The sequence below is a fragment of the Zingiber officinale genome, chromosome 10A (genome assembly GCF_018446385.1).
Source record: "Zingiber officinale cultivar Zhangliang chromosome 10A, Zo_v1.1, whole genome shotgun sequence".
NCBI lineage: Eukaryota > Viridiplantae > Streptophyta > Magnoliopsida > Zingiberales > Zingiberaceae > Zingiber > Zingiber officinale.
Genome location: NC_056004.1, coordinates 95,888,869 through 95,901,084, shown reverse-complemented (window position 1 = coordinate 95,901,084; position 12,216 = coordinate 95,888,869). Strand labels below are relative to the sequence as shown.

The 12,216-nt window shown below is 34.3% G+C and overlaps 1 long non-coding RNA gene across 1 annotated transcript; it reads right to left on the bottom strand.

The window, feature by feature from the left end:
• Nucleotides 1-8,274: 8,274 nt before the first annotated feature.
• LOC122028193 lies at nucleotides 8,275-9,185 on the bottom strand. Its single transcript, XR_006124669.1, has 4 exons — nucleotides 9,100-9,185; nucleotides 8,934-9,014; nucleotides 8,402-8,484; nucleotides 8,275-8,324 (listed from the first exon to the last, which is right to left on the bottom strand). It is a non-coding gene; the product is annotated as an uncharacterized LOC122028193 (long non-coding RNA).
• Between the last annotated feature and the right edge of the window lie 3,031 nt (nucleotides 9,186-12,216).

Sequence of the window (12,216 nt, the reverse complement as noted above, 5' to 3'; positions counted from 1 at the left end):
TACTTACTTCCACCTTTATCACCGTTAACTGATCTAGAATTTTAAATTGGGGGTCGAATAGCGAAATAATTATTATATATTATATAATTTTTAATAATAAAAATATAATAATTAAACAAATAAATAGAATACTAAAGTTAATATTATTATATTACTAAAAGACTAAAAGAGTAAAATTAAAAGTTCCCTAAAAAAATATATTAATCCAATACCATTTTTAACTAAAAAATGATTCGATGATCTTTTTAAAGTCTTCAATAATAATTTTTATATTTATATTTCTAGTAATTTCTTTTTCAATAGAAAAATATCCTCTATTTTAATTCAAAACTTTATTTTAACTATATTCATCACAAAAAAATAATTATTCTATAGTAACAATGAAAGCTAGAAGAGTAACTAGAAGTACAATCATTTTAAAAATGAGGTTGTATTTGATATCTCAAATTGATGCAAAACTCGTACGTACATCCAAAAATATAATAAATATTAATTTTTGATATCAAAATCGAAATAAAATCGTACAAATCAATTCAAAAATTTGGTCACACTCAAACAACCTCCAAATTCTCTATTTAGGGATAGAATCAAGCTCAAAACTTTCTAAAAATTGTCATCTCAAATTGCACGGTGGTTGACAACGACGAATAGATTCGTGAGCAGCTCCGACGTGAAATAGGGACTGACGGCTCCTCTTAAGATAGCAATATTACTTTAAAATTTTAGTACCAAACTATCAATAGAAAACTTAGGTCACAAACTTCTTGAATACATAATCAATTCTGAATTCTACCAATCGACAATGGCACAATTAACGGTGAAAGTAGCTAAAGAATTTTGGGATGATTTAGTCAGGAGAGAACATAAATTTAGGTTGGTTATAATTTTCCTTATGTAATAATAACTTTTAATTACAAACTTCTATTTGAAATTATTTTAATTCCATAAAGGAGTTAATTATCTTCCGTGTAAATGTGGATGCCCCCTTCAGCGCCCAGTAGCCCAGCAGCCTGCTCATCTCCAGCGGCCTCCTGATGACTTTCGGTAATCTATTTCAACCTAAATTATAATTTGAGTAGGAATATGAATCTAGTGAGGGATCACAGTCTATTGTTATTAGATTTCAACCACAATCCGATCACAATTATGAAAAAGATTAAAAAAGAATTATGGAAAAACGGACCAGAGAACTCGGAGTCTAATATAAGGGCATCCTTAATGGTAAATTTAAAAAGTAAATTTATTTTCGAATGAGTTTAAAAATGGAAATTTATTTTTTAAACCCAACATGTCCAGATAAATGTGATCCTCGATAATATGAAAGTGAAATTTTTTTTAAGGTGGAGTGTGTGGCATGATAAATTGCTAAAATATTTAATTTCATAATGTAAAATATTTCCGTTGCATATTTAAATTAGATTTTAAAGCCTTTATACATTATCATTTATCCAATATCAAAGATCAATGATAATAAATAATATAAATACTATACCTATAAAAAAAACCTTAAAAATCTGATTTTTTTAATAAAATAAAATAAATAAAAAGGAAAAAAAAATCAAAATGACTCCCTGAATGGAGAGAAACATCACATGAGCTACCCTTTTCCCAAAAAAATCAAATGGACACCCTATTTATAATTTTATTTCAAAAATACACTTGATTCAATATTATTGTAGCAACTAGCAGCAGTTACAATGTCTCGAAACTGACTTACAACTGTTACATTATGTAGAAGTTAATTGTTAGTTTTTACACAATGAATCATAATTAAATAATATTTATTTCAAATGTAATGAATGTGATGGAATCTCCTTAGTTTATTTTACTTATTAAAATCTTATTTTAATTAAGTTATCATTCTTAAATAAGTAAAATTAGCATAAGTTAATCACACAGTTATCTAAGTTAGCAGCCAACTTTTATACATTGTAGCTGTTTGCTATTATCTTTTACATGATTATTTATGATCAGATAATATTCATTTAAAATATCATGTGTGTGATGAAATCTCTTTGTTTGTTTTATTAAGTAAAATATTATTTTAATTGGATTATCATACAGAGAAATAAAATTAAAATAATAAAAATTATTATAATAGAAACTAGTAACTAACTTTTATACCTAGTAAAAATTAACATGTAGCTCTGCACCATGCAGAATCTAGCAATTAATTTTTACACGGTCAAGCGATTAGATAATAAAGGGTATTTTAAATAGTTCATGTCAAATGGAATGATCATTGACTTTAATTGGAAATAAGATATTCATATGACAATTTTATAAATGATGACGCCCTTTTCACATGTGCCACCAATAATCAAATGATTCATTGAAGATGAAATCGAAGTCAAAATCAACTCCTCGAAGCATCCAAAGCATAAGCACGGTCAAATAAACCGTACAACAAAACAAAAAGCTTGCCTTGCCTTGCTTTGCCGTGTCATCCATTTCAATCATCCCATTTTTTTCAATCTCTTCTCTTTTGTTATGAGTTATTTTTTTTTTTAATAATCTAGTGATTAATCTATAAAGTATTATAATCTCAATATAATATATAATATAGATAATATATATTTTTTTTATATGTCAGTCATTATTTTAAAAATTAGTAATCCATGATTTATCTTTTTTATATTAGTCTTCGGATGAATTGATTGATTTAGTTTTTTTTATCAATCAATTTAGTCTAAAATATGAGGCTATTTCGATTCAATCAAGATACTAACGGACAATTTTAAATTGAGTTGAAGTTTGACTGATCGATTGGAGAAGAAATAATATGAACAGGAGAGATGATCGAATTGTGTTGTTAGGGGTATACGCGGGATTACGAGTTAAAGAGGTAGATTATAATATGTGAAAGTACTTAGCTGGTCTCTTACACTTGTGGATTGAGATAATGTTTCTAATTTTTAAAGGAGATGGTTCAGTCTGAAATCAAGAGATGGACTGCTAATGGATTGGTCAATGTACTCGATCTCTTTGAAGATTATGATCGAAAAGTCCAAAAAAATAATAATTGTTGCTTAAACGACAAAAACTCCACTTCTTCGCCTTCGCTTTCGGACGTAGCAATCCCTTGCCCGCTTAAAATTTTTGGTTAGGTTTTAGTCCTCCAGTTTTTCTCAACTTGACCGTTTTACAATCAAATTTGAGAAAAAATAAAATAATAATCGAATTAATAATTTTGTTAGCATCATGCTTGTGCCAATAATCAACACTAATTGAATAAGAATTGCTTTTAATTTAATTTAATAAGTTTTTTTTGGTGAAATAATTTATTAGGATTTGACTATGCTACCACTCCTAGTTAGGGATATCAATTTTCTCTGAACCGTTGGAATATATATATACATATAACTTTTAAAAAAATAAGATGTATACTCTTTCCTTTATAGTTTTCCTAATCATCTTCGTTAATCTCTCCACTGTAAAGTATATGATACGACATGTCTGACAGAGTCAATTGTCACAATATCGATCAAAATCAAAATGGTTAACATAAGAACTTAAGCAAGGTTCGGCTACACCCGAGCGACAAGTGGCTATATCAATCGATCGGAGGAATCATTGATCGATCGGCCATCTGAGTAAACTAGTGTTTGGTCAGCCTGGTCGACTGGAGAGTAAGTAGAGCGGAACAGGAGCCCGAGCTGAGCGGGCCACCCGTCCGACTCGAGGTATGACGTTGGTATTTGTATACATAATGAATCGATAAAATAATAAAAGAGGAAAAAATAAATAATTAATAAGAGGAAGAGAAGACGAAGGAGAATACTCCATCCATCATTGAATAAGGAGAAGACAAGACAAAGATGCTTTCTGTCTGCAGTTAATATCATTAAAATAAAGGCATATGAAGGGTCGACAAGATAGGTATAAAGGAGTATGATAGATATAAAAAGAGGCAAGATTGGTCTCTCCGTGATATTCGCTTTCTCTTCTATTGTTTCGTGGCTTCTTCTCCTTATTTTTCTAACTTGAGCGTCGGAGGGCCAACGCTAGGGACCCCTTCCCTGGTTTGGTTTTGTTTTGCAGAGAGGATCGAGGTCTTCATCTAGTCAGCAGAATTGTCACCTCCTTGGCTTTCCAGCTTCGCACCATCGGACAGGATCATTTTAGCGTCGTCTGTGGGAACGTAGCCTGCACCCGAGCAAGAAGATGGAAGACGTTGGATGACTCACAACAGTGACGCTGACACGAGAGGATCTCGACGCATTAATACAGGCTCAAGTGACAAAGATATTGGAATATCAGCAACAGGCGCTGGTCGAACGGCAAGTGCAGCAGCCTGTAGCTTCTGTGGAAGGTCGCCAGGCTGAGCGAGAGGACCAAATGGAACATCTTTCCATTCGGGATCTTAATGGAAAGAGGCTGATCAACACTTATGGCGAAGAGCCTCATGCCCCAACCCCCCTACGTCAAGCATCGTTTTAGACCCGACAGAAGAGAGGGGTCGAGCTAACAGAGATCGGGGATCATCCTCTGATGAGGCACCTGTTTGAAGCACAAGAAAAAGGAAACCTAGGGAGGACGACTCACCCGAACAGGTCAACCAACAGTTCTCAGAGGGGATTCTAAGTGACCTTCTACCGAGGCACTACACCCCATTGACGATTGGGGAATATAATAGGACGACTGACCCTGACGACCACCTGGCCAAGTTTGACAACGCAGCCACGCTGCACTAGTACACAGACAGGGTAAAATGCCGAGTCTTTCTTACCACGTTATCTGGGTCGGCACAACGCTGGTTCAAATATTTGCCAAGTGGCTCAATCCACAACTTCAAAGACTTTCGAGCGGCCTTCCTACATCACTTTGGTAGTAGTCACCGCCACCAGAAGACGAGCGTGATGTTGGAATGTATACTAAAAGCCTAGCTTTTGTAAATATTTATTTTGAAATAAAGAATCACATTGGTCAAAAATATCTACATTTATGTTAAGTGTAGTTGTTCAATTAATTTATATCATAGATAACATGGTGTGTGGTGTCACGCACAGAAGATCATGTTATCAGTTCTTTATAAATTATAAACAGTTGCTCACGACTAAGATGGAAAGGAATAAACCATCGATAAAGTCGTAGTGTGATTAGGGATTAGTTTATCTTGACTAATAAATTACACTAGTACACTCTAAGTGTATTGAGTAGGACCATTTTAGGTAAGTTCTTTTTATACTGACTTGATAAAAGAACTAGACCTTAGTTATTATGGAAGTGTGTGCTCTTAATCCTAATATAATAACAAACACATATATTTAGTATTTATTTCTTTGACTTATCAATGAGTGAGATTTAGCTCGATAAATCAATAAGCCCGATAAGTTGGGAAATGATATTACTTATAGTGTGTGTTGTTGATTATAGAAGGAAATTGTGTCCTAATAATCTAGGTTGAGAATGACCCCAAGAGGAGTTCATAAGGATTGTCATGTTAAACCCTGCAGGTGGACTTAGTCCGATATGACGATGAGGTTGAGTGGTACTACTCTTGGACTAATATATTAATTAAGTGAGTTGTCAGTAACTCATTTAATTAGTGGACATTCGAAATCTTAAACACAGGGAGACTAACACACTCATAATAAAAAGGAGCCCAAAATGTAATTTGGGATTGGTGCGGTAGTTTAATAATAATTCTTTAGTGGTATGAATTATTATTGATGAAATTAAGTTGTGTGTTCGGGGCGAACACGGGAAGCTTATTTTCATCGGGAGACCAAAACCAATTCCTCCTCTTGGTCCCTATCGTAGCCTCTTGTTGCTACTCGGAAAACCTAATGGTTCCACTGTACAAAAATTTTGTACAAAGGTCTGAACTTTTTCCTAGCTACCATGTGTTCTTTAAAATTAAACTTGGATCGCCTGTGGAACTTAACACGTTTGTCCAAAGTTTAATCTATTTGTTCTTTTAGGTTTAGACTCGGATCTCCTGAGGAACTTAACACGTTCGATCCAAATCACCTAGGTTATTAATTTCATTAAATATTAATTTCCAAAATTGGCTTCCAGTACTGACGTGGCGAGGCACATGGCCTTCTTGGATATGGGAACAACCACCACCGACTAAACAAAGCCTTTTAAGGAAAGTTAATATTTAATTTCCTTAAATAACTTTAGGTCAACCGAAAAGAACAATCAAATCACAAGGAAAAGAAAAAAAAACAAAAGAACACAACATCGAAAACAAATTCGAAATACTAGAATTGCATGCCTCTTGTATTTGATATTATTTCCAAAAATAACTAGTATGATGCGGAAAGGAAAAATACTAGTTATACCTTTTAGAAAGACCTCTTGATCTTCTACCGTATTCCTCTTCTAACCTCGGACATTGTGTGGGCAACGATCTTCCGAGATGAGAACCACCAAGCACCTTCTTCTTCCTTACGAGTTTCGGCCATCAAAACTTCTCCTAGGATGAAGAGGTTCGGCCACCACCACCATACTCCAAGGGATGCTAGAAACAAAATTTTCTTTCTCTCCTTCTTCTTCTTCTTCTCTAAACTTGATCCGGCCACCATATGAATCTCCACAAGAAGGATGAGGTTCGGCCATCAAAGAGAAGAGAGGAGGAGAGGATGGCCGGCCACACCAAGGAAGAAAAAGAGGGAGAAAATAGAATAGAGTTGTTCGCCATGAAGCCTTCTCTACCCCCTCTTTTATAATCATTGGTCTTGGCAAATAAGGAAAATTTAATAAAAACTTCCTTAATTCTTTTGCCATTGAAAAGGAAAATTTATTTAATTAAAAATAATTTTTCTTTTCAATTTACAATGGCCGGCCACACCATAAAATTTCCAAGCAAATAAAATTTTAAACACAAATTAAAACTTCCTTATTTGCTTCCGGAAAACACTACAACAAAAACCCTCATAGACATCGGTTTTCTACCGGTGTCTATTTCATTTCGACCGATGTCTATGAAGCCGATGTAAAAGGTCTGCCATTTTAGACATCGGTTTAAAACCGGTGTAGTATCACTTAACGACACCGGTCTCGAATCGGTTATTAACCGGTGTAGTATCATTTAACGACACCGTTTCATCAACGGTGTAAAACCGATGTAATATTGTATGTTAATAACACCAGTTTTGGCAGCGGTAAATGACCGATGTAATATTAATTAATAACACCGGTTTTGCAGCGGTGGAAAACCGATGTAATATGGATATTTTTTAACAATTTGATTTCCGAAACAATGAAAAACTGACAATAATAAAAAAAACATAAATATTCACAAATTATACAAATATTCTTCATTCAACAATATCCATAAAATACACAAATATTCACAAATTATATAAATAATCTTCTTACAACAGTATCCATAAAATACCCAAACATTCTTTTTACATCAAAAGCTAGCTAATAGATATCAAAATCAAGGTAGAACATTCTTTTAACAACACATCAAGGTAGAACCGCACTTCAAATGTAATCTAGCATGCATTCAGCTCACTCGATCCGCACTTCATCAATTTCAACTCTAGAGTACTTGAGATTTGTAAACTGTAAAAATACATAAATAATATATTAGTAAACCAAGACCAAAAATCATAGTTGAAAAAGCAGTAAGGGCACCAGGTAACAAGATGACTAACTGAAATGCTTAAAAAAAGAAGCATTCATCAATTATCACATAAATAAGGGATTAATTTGTAACAACAACTCAACAAAATGTACTACCTCCCTAAACTAAGGGATTGGTGTGCATTGAGATCAAGAAAGGTGAAACAAACAACTGTATATATCCACTAAAGAACTTGAGCTTTTCTGACTTGTAATTCTCTCCCCTAAACAATCCAAAACTCTTGTACGTATAAAAAGTGACAAAGAATAAATTTCCTTTAGAACCAACAGAACTATGAGATCAACTTGATAATCAAATTACTAATATTATGGTCAATATATAACTGTATATAATTTCCAAGGCCTATAATATATGGATGAGGATGCTCAATAATACATAAAGTAAAACAAGAAATAAGTAAAGAAGTAAATTCACCATATATCATCATTGCTTATTGTATATTGTTTATAAGGTGCATGTGTAGATCATATCATAAAAGAATGATATTATATCTGCTATAATACTACCCTGTTTACTTGATGATATGGACAGGATGGAAGGCAGAAATTTATGCACATGCACAGGGGGATTAGCAGTGGATAAACAGGAGGGTAACATTTGCTACTTTCATTGTGCCAAAAATGCAAAGCCCGAACTCTGGCAAAGGAAAGGCGGTGGATCAATATCTGCTATATCTATTTCTGTCATTGACTTTGAGATATCATCGGCCAAAAATGGAATGCTACATCAAAGGAGAATGTAAATCTAATTTATAGTAACTAATATGTAGAACAGAGGAAGAAAAAGTTTAAGGCCTACCTGGAATCATCATCTAACAAGAAAGAATTATTGGAAGAATTATTTGAGCCCTCGGCCATCACAAGTCTCATACTTGAAATGATCTATAAAATTGAAAAGGAAAAAAAAAACTCTACGTCATTACATGGAAAGACCTAAAAGTGCAACAGAACAGTTTGAAGTCATTGCAAAATAAGGTTGATACCATTTGTCCCAAAGGCAAGCTATGAGATGGAAGACTTGGTATAGGCCAATATATTTATTCCCAATTGTCTTCCATCAGTTGGTTATGTCAACAAGAATATTACTAGATGCTAGAAACGCACCATTATTGCGTCACTAGACTGGCCCCGTCTTGGTGCCTTAATTGCTCTCTATTTTGTCCCCACACAAACTTAGTTGGTACCACACTTAGCTATTCCATTGTGAATATGGAAATTATGCATGTGATATATATATATATATATATATATATATATATATATATATATATATATATATATATATATATAAACAGAATGCAACTTAAGAACATATCTAAGTGAAATCAGACCTCTGATGTAACACTCTGCGTGCCATACTTGTCATCCCAGTACATAGTACTGATTCTGTATAACTGTTGTATGCTAAGAACCTGAAAACCAAATCAAACAAAAAAAACAGTTCGTTACTGACAATCTAAATGACTGAAACTTTGAATATTTATAAGTGGTCTCAACTGGGCATAAATCTTTGGTTATCTCCTTCAGTGTCTTCTTTGGTTTCTGATGTAAAACCTATATCACGATATAATATTAATAGTTCAAAGATAAGTTACTGGACAACAAGTACTGTTTACAATAAGCAATCTTGATGTCTGGTAAGTACATGCTGAATCGCTCAAACTCATGGCAAATCTGCACAAATATAAATATGAATCAAAATTCTAGAACCACCAAAATCAACATAAATCATTCTTTAAAAATAAAGTCAAACCTGGAAGGCCAATTCTCTTGTATGACACATCACAAGTGCAGCAACTTGGCCTGCTGTTGACTCAATTTACTGAAGAGTAGAAAGTACAAAAATCGTCGTTTTACCCATTCCAGACTTTGCTTGACAAATAACATCCATTCCCAGAATAGCTTGTGGAATACATTCATGTTGTACTGATGAAAATTGAGGAGTACCCCAGTAAGTAAAAAATAATTTTCTGGATCCTTTAATGGAAAGGTTTACCTTATTCTCCACCAAACTGAGAAACATGCAAGTGATCTTTACCTGCAAAATACCATAAAGATTTATGCATCTATCCACTCGATGATGAAATGAGATATCTATTTAAATTTAAATAGGGTTCTCTTGATTTGCTCTCAAATTAAGAAAGTAAAATGAGTAGAGGACAAGTCTATAGTTCTAGTACTTTAATTGAAAAAAACCACTTCCATATAATTTCACTGATTACCTCATACGCCTAAGATAAAAGCAGCATGGACTTTAATTGAAATTACTAGGCATGATAATGATAATGATCCTCTTTTTTGCACCATCACTGACCAAGGCACACAGTTCTTCCTAGTGTTTAGTGACTGTGGCTTTTGATTGTGCCAAATAATAGAGATAAACAGACTAAAAAATGTCTCTGAGAAGATCTTAACTACAAATATAAGTTGATGATTCACTCTGATCCAACATTTCTCATTGAATTAAAGGGTATATCCATTTTCAGTAGTCAAAAACCGCATCAAACTATTTATTCTCAGGTTTGTGTGAAACAATCAGAGAGAAGGTCAACAAGTAGAATATTTTCACTTCTCTCTGCAATATGGATAAGAACTCATGTTAGTCAACACAAAGAAAGAGATTGAGGATAAGATAATATTGGAATTCATCATTTTAAGCCAAAGTGAAAGATAAACTTACAGCTAAACTATTTAAGGAACATTGATACTAATTCATAACAATAACCAATTTTCCCAACACACACATCTAGAAGTTATCCAACACTATTTTAATGTTGAAAAAGAATAAAAACAAGGTGTCGGAAAGATAAAAACAAGGAAACATTCTAACCGAGCAATAAACGTTGAAGTTGCAGCAAAATGTGGTTGGTGCACCAAGCGAGGTGCGGTACCATAGTACGTCATTTTCCACAAAGCACCATGCTTTACCAAAAAATTGTAGCTTCTCGATAATTGATTAAATGGCCAGGGCGTATGCTCCGTCCACAAGTCAGTCACAAAGACCTACACTAGCACAAGATTTTGATCCATAGAGCGAGGGGAAAAAGCTACTTTCTGGAACACTTGGAGACAAGACCACTAATTAAATTTCTAATTCACCTGGTACTCATCGCCGAATTCCTGGTTGAAGGCAGCCCTGATGGCCTCCGTCGACGCGCGATGCCCACCATCAGTATCACTCATCAAAATCAAAACCTTCTTCGGCCTCTCATACTCCGCCATGCCGTTAATGGGGGTGCCGTTGTCCTCGGCAATGAGAGGGCTCTCATCCTCCAGACGGATCTCGTCGTTCGAGAGGCCGGTAGAGGCAAACCCGATGGGGGCATTAAATTATGAGAATCAGAATCTGTTCAACTTGCTATACTGCTCCATTCTTCTTGCACCTTTCATTTCCCTAATCTCACCACTTTTCACCTTCAAATGCCTCTTGCAGTTCCCTCTTGACATTTTCCAGCCCACCAATATCATCCCAACTGACATTTGGTACTTCAACAACCTGATCAAAACCCAACAAACTATCAGCATATCTCAAGGTAGAAATAGAAGTGGTTTTTAGGCCATTCATCAACATATGACAGTAAACACAAGTTACCAACCAGGCACATGAGGCTATAGAATTTCTTGAGTTGAAAAAAGGTAAGTTTAATTTAGAGTTGAAATGTGGTTCCAGTAAATCAAAACCCTAACATAGAGTTGAAATGCACTGGTATGCATAAATTCATGAGATTACTTATGGAAGAAACGATTAGGAACTGATCAAGACTGAACCAAACAAGATAGATGTAGCTAACATAAACCAAATGAGTGAAACCAGTCACTCATGCATAAACGAGACATGGAACTAGCATATGTTGAATCAAATTACAGGAACTATGATCCACTCCAATTAGAACCATCAATGTGAGGTCATGAAACATTGAATATTTACAAGAGAAAAATACTCTTGAAGCTTCAAGCAATGACAGGTAGCTTGATTAGTTACCTGATTACAAAATTAGCAATTCTTTTTCTTAGTAGCCCACTGTCTTCAGTTTGAATCAAGTACTCTTGAAGCTCCTAATGGTTCAAAGTTTCCAAAGATTCACAACACCAATGAAATAGAAGTTAGGTTAACATTTCAAGCAAATTGAATATAAATCATTTGCGCTGACAAAATTAGCACCTTCCAAGCCTCATCAAGACTTTGGTTGGTATTTTCTGCATTAACCTTCTTGGAAAGGGTAGTCAGCAATTCAACTTGTTGCAACAAGGCAGTTAGTTTTGGGTCATCTCTCCCAAGGAAAGTTGCTTGACTAACCTTATTGGAAGCTGCTTAGTCATTAGGAAAAGGCGAGGGCTTAGGGGGAAGTAGAAGGCATCAACAAATATTTTCACAAAAAGAAGATAAACCAAATTGATAGTGGTTTACCATCATATGTATAGCCTCTCATATTACCTGATGACTGATTAACTGTGCCAAAGTTTTGAACTTCTAATAGAGGTGGCCTTTGCAGATGTTGAGCTGGACCATGTTCCCCAAGAGATCTCCTATGTGCTTCAATTGTCTCTTTGAGAGGAGAGATGTGATACCTATCTTGCAAATGGAATACTAATAAGAAAAATAAATAATTAAAC